Source organism: Podarcis muralis, chromosome 4, assembly GCF_964188315.1.
Source record: "Podarcis muralis chromosome 4, rPodMur119.hap1.1, whole genome shotgun sequence".
NCBI lineage: Eukaryota > Metazoa > Chordata > Lepidosauria > Squamata > Lacertidae > Podarcis > Podarcis muralis.
In genome coordinates, this window is record NC_135658.1 from 51222737 (window position 1) to 51235505 (window position 12769).

The following is a 12769-nucleotide window of genomic DNA, read 5'->3' on the forward strand; positions in this document are numbered from 1 at the left end:
GAGCAGGTCCAAAGGAACTCACCCCTTCAGTCCCACCCTCCCAAAGGGTGGGGATATCAGCAAAGCATCTCCCTTTCTTTCCCTGCTAGTAGTAGAAGAAGAATTGGCTCTTGGAGACACTGGAGGGGGGGTGTTGATTTTTTGTTTGCTTGCTTTTGGGGAGGGGAGGCTGTGCCTTCATTATACACCTTTAGGCGCCAGGCAGATACGTTCCTTTTTAACCAGGCCACTGGTTGATCCAATTTACATCCTATGCCCTTTTAAAATGTGTGGGTTTTTTGGGGGGGGTAATTGGGTTGCTGTTTTTATTTTATTAGGTGTTTTGTAGTTTCATATCTTGATTTTATTCTGTGAACTGTTGGGGGTGTCAGGAATTTGACTTTTTGAAATATTGCAAGCCTACTGCCCTCGTACCAGTTTACACTGCTGCTTTCAACTTCCTGTTAATTCTCTATTTTTTAAAAGTCAGGAACAGAACATCAAAACACATCCAGAAATTAATTCAGAATAGAAAAGCAGATTAATCAATTATGCACACTGAGAATCGCTCTTGGTGCTGTGTTGTTAGAATGGAGGGTCTGCACTTAAGTTTCAAATGAGTGCATCCATTGTTTACAAGTCAGTAAGTCTGAAAGGGAAATAATGAGAGCTGATCAGAAATAATATTGTATTTATTACTGCCTTTTATGCATTCATGGTCCCGGCTTATTTTTATGCGGAAGAGTGCAACTTTGCCAAGCACTTTTGAAACATAAACTGGCGAGTATTTGGAAATCAGTGATTAATAACTATTAGGGACAGGAAGTTGGATGACAATTGATCATAGTAGTTACTTTATTAGAGTGGTACCCTCAGTTCTCGAATGTCTCCGTTGACGAACGTTTTGGAACTCGAACTCCGAAAACCTGAAAGTAAATGCTTCCGTTTTCAAACACACCTTGGAAGTTGAACGGCTTCCACTGCGTGTTTTTCATTTTTCTTAATTGAATTTGCAGACAGCCCTTTGCGCCTCAGTTTCTGAACATTTAGGAACTAGAACAGTCTTCCGGAACAGATTACGTTCGAGAACCGAGGTACCACTGTATCATGTTACAATAGGGGCCATTATCCCCAGGCTTCTTTTAGGTATAATCAGGGGCGGATCTGCTATGAAACTAATGAAGCTTAAATTAAATTAGCTTAAAGCCCAGAAGTGACTTTAGTCCATATTGCTTAACCATTTTGCTTCTAGAAGACCCAATTTGAGTGGCATGACTCAAATTGATTGTTGATATTATATATATATAAAAAACAATTTCAAAGTTTGACAGTCAGTAGCACAGATGTTGTAAAGATGTGGCGATCTGTCATGGAACAACTCCATTGAAGAAGATAACAGTGGTTACCCAGGCCTGATGGCTGGCTGCGAAGAGGCCCCCATAACAGTTCAAGCTCCCAAAGAGTAAGTGTCACCTGTCACAAGCCACCACCTCACCTCAGATAGCAACATGACTTGTGGAAATGCTTCCACTGAAGATCTTAACAACCAAACAGGTTTGTATGGAAGTAAGTAGTTATTGAGATAGTCTAGTCTTAAGCCACTCGGGGCTCTAAAGGTCATGAACATGTTGAATTGGATCTGGAAATAGATTAGGAGCCAGGGAAGTTGATGTAAGATCAGTGAGAGTCTTGCTCACACTCAGGATGAATGAAGCTGTCAATTAAATTTCTATCAGCTTCTAATGTTTTCAGTCATAAATTCAATTGACCAGATTTCCACAATCAATGTGTGATTTTTTAAAAAAATCAGCATTTTTGTGCCTATTTTCCCTAATACAGTATACATATTCATGCATGCAAATTTGCCTTATTGATAGATTTTGTAAGAAATTTCCCCATATAAGTCCATTTTAATGGACACTTTCCTCTAATACCTGAATTTCTATACACGTGTTTGGGTTGGAGAACTACATCCAAAAAAATCGGAGAAGAGTGAATTTTGCAGGATAGTTCCGCTTCGGTTTGTGTCTTGTTTCAGGAACTGCAAATTAAATTTCATTAAAATGTGAACTAAACTGAATTGCTTCCCTATCCCTCACTCATACCCCTTTGATTTTCAATTGTTCTTCACTCTTTCCTCCTAGGATCACTTGTGTGTGTGTTTTCAACTTTGCATGACTAGATCCTTTGCGTTGTAGGTTTGGATTAATATGTTCTAGCTTAGATTGACATTGTGGCTTTAGAATGCCTCACAGCAGTATCATAGTTGTGTAGTTTGCTATACTGGAACAGCATGATTGTGACAACCATTAGATGACAGCATTCAGATGATTAGACATGAAACTGCAACAGCCAAGCAAGGGAAACAATTCATCTTGAATATGGAGAGCTTTTAGTGCTATAAATGAGCAGCCGCACCAGTTCCTGGCTGTGAATGCACACAGGTATGCTGTGCATTAAATAGGCATTAATATGCAGCAAAAGCATCAGGGTAGAGAAGTATTGAGACTCTCACTATCACACTACTGGTACTTGAGATCATTGTGATTCCAAGTCAGGCAAGGACTCATGTCTCAAGCTAATAATGCTAGTGGCACCCCAATGATGTTGCAATTAATGTGAAACAATTGGGTTTATATAGTGCCTTGATGATGAGATGATGAATCATCAAAAGAGCCTCTTGAAACAACAACAAACAACAAAAAACTATCAGGAAGACAGCATGCCAAGTGACGGTAGCTGTTGTGTGCGAATAAACAAAATTATTCCCCTTTGCTGGCTGAGACAGAAACGGTAACTTGATGTGACAGAAGAGTGGAGCTTTTCAGAGAATGATGACATGGTCACAATGATGAGTAAAGTAACCTTGACAGCAGCATCTTGTATGGGTTACAAAAAGTTAAGGAGTAGCAGAGGGCAGGATGAAGGGATTCAGAGAAGACAAGATGGGCAACAGCCAACATAAAAGATAAAATAGGACTGCCAAACACCCGGATTTTCCCGGACATTTCAAAGGCGGAATTGATGTTTCAGGGGATCTCAGGCAAGTCAACTAAAACAGTTCAACAACCTGAGGTTTTTAAAAGTCAGACCAATAATAAATTCAATCAGCAACAACACAAAATTCAGTTTTTGTTGTATTGAGGACTTTCCATGTTTGCACAAGCTCCAAGATGCTGTGAAATTAACAGACATATTATTTTGGCAAAATTGATATGCCCTGAAGCCAATGGTTCTTTGGTGACAGAAGGCGGTGTCTGAGTCACCTCAACTGACACATTAGGAACACACAATAATCTGAAAGCACAAGTTGAGGTTCATTTCAGATTCTGGTTTGTTCCGAATGTGGAAATAATATGTTCTGGGTCCAGAACAAATTCATGCAGGAGGACTTACTTTGTTGCACACTGAGAAAGGAGGAGGGAAGGGGCAGCACGGGCAGGCACAAAACTCATGCATATCTTTGCCTAACAAGCTTTATTTACCAGCCAACTGTTTTCATGCTTTCTAGCCAAAGAACAGCATAATGCTTGCAGTGTGTCTCAGCAAAAACAAGGAAACAGGCCAATAGCCAAAAAGGGTGCAAAACACCTTTTTATGTGTTGTATTAAGAATAGCCAGCACCTCAGTGCTATAAAAATAAGCAGACTTCACATTCTTTTGAGATGATTAAACAAGCAAAGAGATCTGAACAAACCAGCACATGGCCCCCCAAAAGAAATGTTTTCACAGCGGGAGGAAAAATCACAAAGACATCCAGTGAAATAATAACTGATTTGTACAGAACATTGCTCCAGCTCTGATTTAAAAATAAAACTGACAATCTTGGGGTCATTTAGTATTTCAGGTAAGAACTTTGAAACCTTCAGTGAGACTACTTTCACTACAGAATTGCCATCAAATTAATAGCTAGTGATGACCATGAGTGATATCTCTTTCTCCTTACAAGCAGATACAAATATAGTTACGAGAGCCTCACAGTGGATTTGCCATAAATCTAATCATTGCTGTGTAGAAATGCAAATGAGAATAAAAATTCAAGAAAATGCAAGGTGTGTTGATTTCTAATGTTAAGTTAATGCATTTTAACCACAATGGACACATGGCTTGTTTGTTAAACAGATAACTTAATTGCTCTAAACTTCTATACACACTGAAGGATATCGATAGGGACCAGTTCATAAATTCAACCATCTGTGTAGGAAGTTGCAAGAGACACCATTTTATGGAGGCTGCTCTATGTGGTGAGCCATTGTCAGCAGCCAGGTGGTTCCCTGGGCAGTTGTTTTTCAAGTAGCCTGTGACTAGAATTATGTCTGTGCCAATCCCTAAAATGCCCCTCTACCCTTTACCAAGTAGGCTGCAGAGGGCTGAAGTTGCGGTAGGGCATAGAAATCAGGTTTTCCACTTTGGTACTCATCATGAATTGTCCTTTCTCTAAGGGAACTGCTTACTTCATTAAATGGAATACTGTAGTACGTGGTTATCCCGTGGCATGAGGTTAAGTTAGGCCTGTCAAGTTAAACAGTCCACCAGCTATGTTTGGTGACTCCTCGAGGCAAAGGAAGGGTAATTTGGTGGGGTAGCAAAGGGCAGATTTCCTGGGTAGAAAGACACATTCCAGGGCAGGGCAGGGCTTGCTTGCTTATTTATTTATTTAATACAGTTTATATACCACTTAACTGTAAAAAACCCCCACATCAAACCTCAAAGCAGTTATAATACCCCCCCCCCCCATTTATGTTGTTAGTCATAAATGGGGAAAATATAGCTGTGGCCTCTTAGGAAATATCCAGCATCCACAATTTGCATTTATGCCCACAATAACTGGAAGATGTTCAACAGCATCCCAAAGGACATGTCCTCTTGAACATTCAAAATGGAATTTGTCTTATTTGATTTTTCTGGTAATTTTAATGAATTATCTTCCAAATCTGCTTCCTTGTGTGCAATTATTTAGAATGGCGGCAGCATCCTCAGACAGTGAACATGCTTCATATTTCGCAATATTCATCAGTATTCCCTTGGATGTCTTGAAATCAACAAGGAAGGAATAATTTGTAGTTGTATTAATGCAAACAGATGGCATCTTCTGAATATCAAAAAATATTCCTAGTCTCCCAGGTGAACTCAAGGAAGACTGAATGTTCAGGATTTCACCACAACAGCTGGTGGGTGGTGGGTGGGGAGTATCAGCATCTGAAGTATGTGCTTGATTTGCTCACAGTGAAATATCTCTCCTTGCCAGTGTTGATGAGATGCCCATAAAAAGGGGAGAAAAGCAGAGTGGGTTGACTTCTGCTTTGCACAAAATCAGATTGCTTTGACTCATCACAAGGTTAGTTCCCAATTTGTCCAGTGCAGAGATAATGAAATTCACAAACATCCAATGCTCATTCTGTTCAGTTTCATGGTATATACTGTTGGAAGTTGGGGGGGGGGGTTGGTTGTTTTGTTTTGGTGGGGGAAAGGTCGGTCCAATTGGTGCATGAGGCCCCTCTAATTCATCTTTTATCCCCAATTATTTTTATTAATTTTCCAAATTACTGTATTGCAAATCAAACCAAATTTATTTAATACAATTTCTTAAAATCAGGTTTCCTGCTCCTGTTCCGAACATATGTTCATCGTCATTTCCTCAAATTGCCACATCAGTTCTTATTTAGAGTCCAGTTGACATCCTTTACTTGCCATTAAACATTCTTCCAGCTGGCCGCTTTTTTCACCTTACAAACAACACCTCCGTTACACAAGGCCCCTCTAAGTCTTGGAGTCACGTACCCAAGTAAGGATTAAAATCTAGTAGAGGACTCCATTGTTGAACCCGTCAGGGAAGTTTCTTTGTGAGATAATGGCCATAGATGCCACCTAAGTACTGACCTTCTGTTTAGGCAAAATGGCTGTATGGCCAAAGGTTAAGTACCATAATCACAGGCTACTGTGTGGGCCTCTCACCACCACCCTCACCTGACTGAGACCTAGAATGACAATGGCAAGGTGTGTGTGAGAGAGAGCTGAGCTGGAAGCAGGCTGCAGGCAGAAGCTGAGAGGCAGGCCCATGCATTATTAATGTGTGATTCCAATACCTTTGGGGGCACTAATGCTGTGATCTGCTCCATCTTAGGCTCAGGTTGTATATGTGTGTGAATAAAACTGCCACAGTCTCCACTTTCCCTCATTCCAATGAAACCTAACCCTGGAGAAGTGACTCAAACCCCTGGAATCTCTCACTACTCAGAGATTGGAGTGGCGTGTAACAAAACATTAATATGTTCTCTTGGGTAGCTCTTGTTAGTTGAATTTAGGACACCGATTTTGCACTGTGCAATGAGAAAATTTAAAACTCAACAAGAGTTCAAATCACACTGATCCTGCCTGCTCCATCACAGCTGTACCTCAGACCACCTGCTACAAGATTGTTTAGACTCCAGTAGTAGTGCCACCAGGACAGGACTTTAGGGCAGACATCCAAGGCACCACTCAGCTGAATGAGCAGGAAAGACCCCAAGCACAACAGAGCTGGCTTGCCACATTTTGAAGTAAAGGAAGTCATACACATCTCAAAATTGAGACCCCCAGTAAGATCATGAAGTCAAGAGTCTAAAGTTACCTATCTGCACCACTAGGTTCACATACAAGTGAATCTCTAAGAAAAGAGTTCCATTTTGTGGCTAGTTCTGTGCATACTCTCCGCCTGTGCACTTGGAGAATGAGTAGTCAGTATTTCCTTAGGTGCTAATATATTGCTATGGAGAAGGTGGTATCTTACTTGAAAATTACAATATAATCTTACAATATTAAAACATCTATTGAGGAGGAGGATGAGCAGAAATACTTCGGCCTTTGGCACTTGATAATAATCAGCTCTAAATCTTAATTCCTACAAGAAAGAAAGAAAGAAAGAATTCAGAAGTGGTGCTGTTAATATGATATTGTGCTTGTAAGAGACTAATTTCATTGCGTCCTGGAAGGAACTAGGCTTCATCATAGTAGATGACTCACAGATGCAGCAATATTTTTGAGACTAACGGTCTGAATAATGAAATGCATATATCAGGGTGCCGCATGTAAAACTACTGGAGCATATTTTGCTTAGTTCTCATCAAGATCAAGCTGGCACTGCAACCCAAACCCCAGTCAACCAAGGATGGGCCTTAATGGAACTGCAGAATTACTGCCACACCCCCAGGCCCATGCCAGCCAGGGGGGAAGGTGGGGGCAGGCTGTTACAGCTGGGAACTGGTGCAGCAATCAGACCCGTATTGGGCCCAGTGTGATCAGACTCTGATACCCAGTTAACGTCTCTCAAAATCAAATTCCAACTCCACACAATAGCATGAGAAGAGGGGAGTAGCATCTGGACGGTGCAGCATGTTCCTGATCTCAAGACAATCGGAAAGATGAAGGGAACAAAAGGGACATGCATAAAAATAATCCCCTGAGAATTGTCCAAGGGTATTACTTGGCAAACATCTTATTCAAAACATGACAAACACACAAGTTCAAAGTGTGCTGAGAGTTCATATTACACTACTGTCAGCTTCTGACATGTAGATCTTTTGAAGGTGACTATTGATTTTCTGCCTGATCGCAGAGAGATAAACACAGGGAAATGTTGCTTATTTTTGTTGATAGAGGAAATGCTGGTTTATATTTTCTTTCTTTCTAAGGAGATTGTGAAATACAATTGGCTGGGAAAAGGCACAAATATTACAGCAAAATGTTACAGTGAAATTAGTGGAGGCTGGTCCATTGGGACAAATGGGGTTCTGCCCCACCAAGACTATTCTGCCCTCAACTACCCCCTACCTCCTTGCCTGCCTCCTTCTTTACAGGTAGTTTGGTACTGTGTAGAATTCAGCAGGGAGGAGCATAAGGCCAAAACTAGAATTAATTGGCTCTCCCAAACATTGGCTCTCGCTCCATCTCCTATTGGTCTCCCTTACTTCAGCATTACCAGTCACACTGGTCCCTGGTCTCAAAATGTAATGCTGTAGCATGGCTTCTTAAGTCAGTGAGTGGAATTTAAGCACATGTTTTTGCTCTCATTTCAGTTTGAATGTGCATATGTGCATTCCTTAATTTTCAGAACAAGCAACTATTCTGTGCATTCAGTGTAAGATTCAAATACTAGATCTCCCTTTCTCTTTGAAGAATGTTTACTTCTGTATCCAGCAACTCTGAATCAAGATGTTGGAGGCATGTCATAATTTTAAACTGAGGCGAGACGGACCTTTTATTACTGCAGATAAAAACACAATTCAAATAGCATATGATTCTAAAACCAAGCCTTTATTTTCATTTAGCATACAGTAAAGGTAAAGGTGCCTGCCAACCTAGCAGTTCGAAAGCACCCCCGGGTGCAAGTAGATAAATAGGGACCGCTTACTAGCGGGAAGGTAAACGGCGTTCCGTGTGCTGCGCTGGCTCGCCAGATGCAGGTTGTCACGCTGGCCACGTGACCCGGAAGTGTCTGCGGACAGCGCTGGCTCCCGGCCTATAGAGTGAGATGAGCGCACAACCCTAGAGTCTGGCAAGACTGGCCCGTACGGGCAGGGGTACCTTTACCTTTAAAGGTAAAGGTAAAGAGACCCCTGACCATTAGGTCCAGTTGTGGCCGACTCTGGGGTTGCGGCGCTCATCTCGCTTTATTGGCCGAGGGAGCTGGCGTACAGCTTCCAGGTCATGTGGCCAGCAGGACTAAGCCGCTTCTGGCGAACCAGAGCAGCACACGGAAACGCCGTTTACCTTCCCGCCGGAGCGGTACCTATTTATCTACTTGCACTTTGACGTGCTTTTGAACTGCTAGGTTGGCAGAGATAAGGGTAAAATAAGCAAATTATCCATTCAAGTGCTAAAATTTTATAGAAGTTCACTGCTTTAGTAAACCAAGAGTTCAACACTATAGATATCAGGCCTTTCCACGTACACTGGCTCAAACTCTCACCTTTTACCTCATTTATTAAAACAAAAACAAAGGAAACCTCTGTAAGTGCTTCCAGGCGCTATGTTGGAAGGAAAGGCTGGATATAAATTTAACAAATAAAAAATACTTGTTTCATATATGTCCCTGTCCCAAAGTAGAATCAAGGAATTGTAGCGTTGGAAGGGACCCTGAGAATCATCTGGCCCAACCCTCTGCAATGCAGCTATATGTCCTGTGTGGGGATTAAACCCACAACCTAGGTGTTATCAGCACCACACTGAGCTATCAAAGAAGAAGAAGAAGAGGTTTAGTGGTAAAAAAACAGGTATTGCAGTGTGAAAGGGTGTTTAGAAATTAGAATAGAAGTGCTACCATTATAATCAATAAAACTAGCACAGTAAACCCCCCATGTGAACACATCCCTAGTCTTCTTAGCAGTGCTTTTTTCCTGGGGGGAGGGACACAGGGGGACACATACCCCTAAACATTTTGTGAATCTAAGTTTGGCCTCATTGAGGGGCAGCATTTCAATACGAGTACCACTAAACATTTTTTTTAAGGGGGAAAAAAGCACTGCTTCTTGGGCATTCTGTGCAAACTGGAAATGGTACCATTGCTTGAGCAGTGGGCCCTCTGCTGGTCTTTGGGCACCGCCAAATGCCCAACACTGCCGCCCTCTGGAGCTGAAGCTGGCTCGCACATGATTAGCACACTGCGGGTAGAATAAAAGTCTGAACATTGGATGCACTTACTATTCACCTAGAACACTGAACTTCAGCTGGTGCTTTAGGACCAACTACTGGGTCACAGCACTATGACTATACAAACTGAGCTGTAAAAATAAGAAGTGGGTCCTCAAAATAGTGTTTGAAACTAAAGATGGTTCATAGGTCTGAGAAGGCTGAAGTAGTAGCGGACACCAAGGCTGGGATGGTGACTCTCACCTGACCTCTTGTCACCTGCTGGTGCATTTGTCTTGTGCTGACCTTGCCGTGGCTCTCCATCTCTCCATTCTGGAATGCAGCAGACAACACAGACTGGAGGCCAGATCACCACCTCCGTCCCACCTGCCACCCACTAATGGATACTAGGCAGGGGAGGAGGAAGGGGGTGGTGGGGGCGGACTGCCCCGAGTGTCATCATTGAGGGGGGGTGACATTTGGTGTGCCACCCACCCACGACTCCCAAGCCTACCCCAAGCCGTTGGGGAAGCGGACAAGCTGCGCCACCTTGCCGGCAGCCTTCCCCCCTTCGCCTTTTGACAGCTCAGGGGAGGCTTGGGAGTTGCAGGCGGGTGGTGTGCCATTGCCCCTCGCTCCCCGGCTGCTTCTGGGGGGGGGGGGGAACCTACCCCAAGCTGTCAAAAGGAAGAGGGAAAGGAGGAAGGCTGCTGGCAAAGCGGCGTGGCTCCCTCTCCCCGCCCCCCGCCCAGGAAGCGGCCTGCCATGGGCTCGCTCCACCCCCATGAGTGGTTCGCTCCGCTCCCCTGGGATGCTAGCTGTGGGCGGCGCCCCCCTGGGATGCTCGCCCCACCCCCATGGCCCCGCCGCCCCGGGCGCACAGCATGTGCGCTGTTCCAGGTGCCAGAGCAGCAAGCTCCACCTCTGATACTAGGATCTCTTTGTGCCTTTCCTATGCAGTGGTACCTTGGGTTACAGATGCTTCAGGTTACAGACGCTTCAGGTTACAGACTCCGCTAACCCAGAAATATTACCTCAGGTTAAGAACTTTGTTTCAGGCAAAGGCAGCAGGAAGCCCCATTAGCTAAAGTGGTGCTTCAGGTTAAGAACAGTTTTAGGTTAAGAACGGACCTCCGGAACGAATTAAGTTCTTAACCTGAGGTATCACTGTACTTAAAGAAAATGTTGAGGGGAATGCATTGCCAGTTTTGACTCCTGAGTGTTCTTTTCCTTCCTGAAATAGAATTTGAAGCCATCTTCATGGCTTAATCCAACTGCCTCCACTAGTCTAATTAGGAACTATCTAGTCGTGAAGAGAGAGAGACAGAAGAGCTGCCCATCATCTAGCTCCTAGCATTCCAACTGAGGTGCGCTTCTCCCTTTCAGCTGCCACCACAGAGCTAATTTGTGGTTAGAAGTAAATCCTGGGAGACTAGGGTTCAAATCCCCACTCAGTCATAAATGGGTGCCCCCTAGCCAGTCACTATTACTCAGCATAACCTACCTCACAGGATTATTGTGAGGATAAAATGGAGAGGGGGGGAAACATGCACATCACCTTGAACTCCCTGAAGGAAAAGTGGGATATAGATATATATACTGAGGGGACAATAGATTTAGTTTTCAAAACATTTTTCCTTGTTGTTTATCTATGCTATCTTATTGTATAGTTATCTAGATTGAGACTTAATAATTGTAAATTGTTTTGTGAGTCCACTTGAAAAGTGGTATGTAAATATACAAAGTTTACTTATCTTTTCCCTTTGGGAAAAGCAGTTTTTTTGTCCTGGATATGGGTAGATTTGTCTTCCCACACACACCGGCTCTACTTGTATACAGCTGCTCAATTGCATTACATTCAGATAATCTGTGCAATTGACCAAATAATTAGGAGACCAAGCAATCCCCAAAGCAGCCCTTATGTTTCTTCCAGTAATGTTAGATGGGGCAGAAGAGCCACAATCATGTGGTAATCTGTAGCTCTGGTTGTCAAATAACAAGATATATGAACATGGAAAGCTATTTTACACTGAGTTGGCCTCTTGGTTCATTTGGTACAGTGGAGAATATTCACCAACAAAAGACTATTTCAACTTCTTATGTGCATGCAGTCCACCTTTGGTGCTTGAGTTTACTAGACAAGAAGCATGGCACAAAAACTTGGGCGGGGGGAAAGGACCTATCAAGAAACCCTGTATTGATTATTTCTCAGCTAGTTCAGATTATTGATGTCTATCTTTCTGAATCTTTTGAAGAAACAAATTATATTTGAGAATCACCTAAATATCTTTTTTAAGCCACAATATTTTTTTAAAATAAAAGGTAAGCATATATTCTTCCCCTTGATTTGTTATATCTCCTTCTGCAAGCCTTTGCTAAGGACTTGCAAAAAAGTTAGGAATAATGAACAAATTTAATATGATGCAACAGATCTAACAACAGGATCTCCCACAAGTATTAACAGTAGCCATGAGGTGTGGCCCAAGTTAGATTAGGTTAACCATTCTCCCATGCTACCACCATTAAAATTGTCACACACACACACCCCAAGCTGCTATTTGTACCCATATTTTCCCATCCCTTGTGGGGCACACAGAAGTTTGGAGAGAGAATTTTAATTGCAAAAATGGCATGGAGCAAATGGATTAACCATTTCTTCTTTTCAAGTTTTTGTTGGTTCATCCTCATAGCTGCTATTCAAAACTCTGAAAACCCCTATTCACCGACTTCTCATATCATCCTTAGGTTTGATCTGAATTTGTGTATTGCAATTATAGTTCTCTTTTTCTTTTCTTTTTTCTTTCCAGCAGATAACTTTGTTCCACAAAGGGAATTTGGTCATATTCATAGACTACTGTAATAATAATAATAATAATAATAATAATAATAATGATGATGATGATGATGATGATGATGTTATTTATACGCTGCCCATCTGACTGGGTTTCCCCAGCCACTCTGGATAGCTTACAGCATATATGAAAGATAATAAAGCATCAAATATTAAAATCTTCCCAAAACAGGGCTGCCTTCAGGTGTCTTCTAAAAGTTGTATAGTTCTTTATCTCCTTGACATCTGAAGGGATTGTGTTCCATAGGGAGGGTGCCACTACCTAGAAGGCCCTCTGCCTGGTTCCCTGTAACTTCGCGTCTGGCAGTGAGGGAACCAGCAGAAGACCCTCAG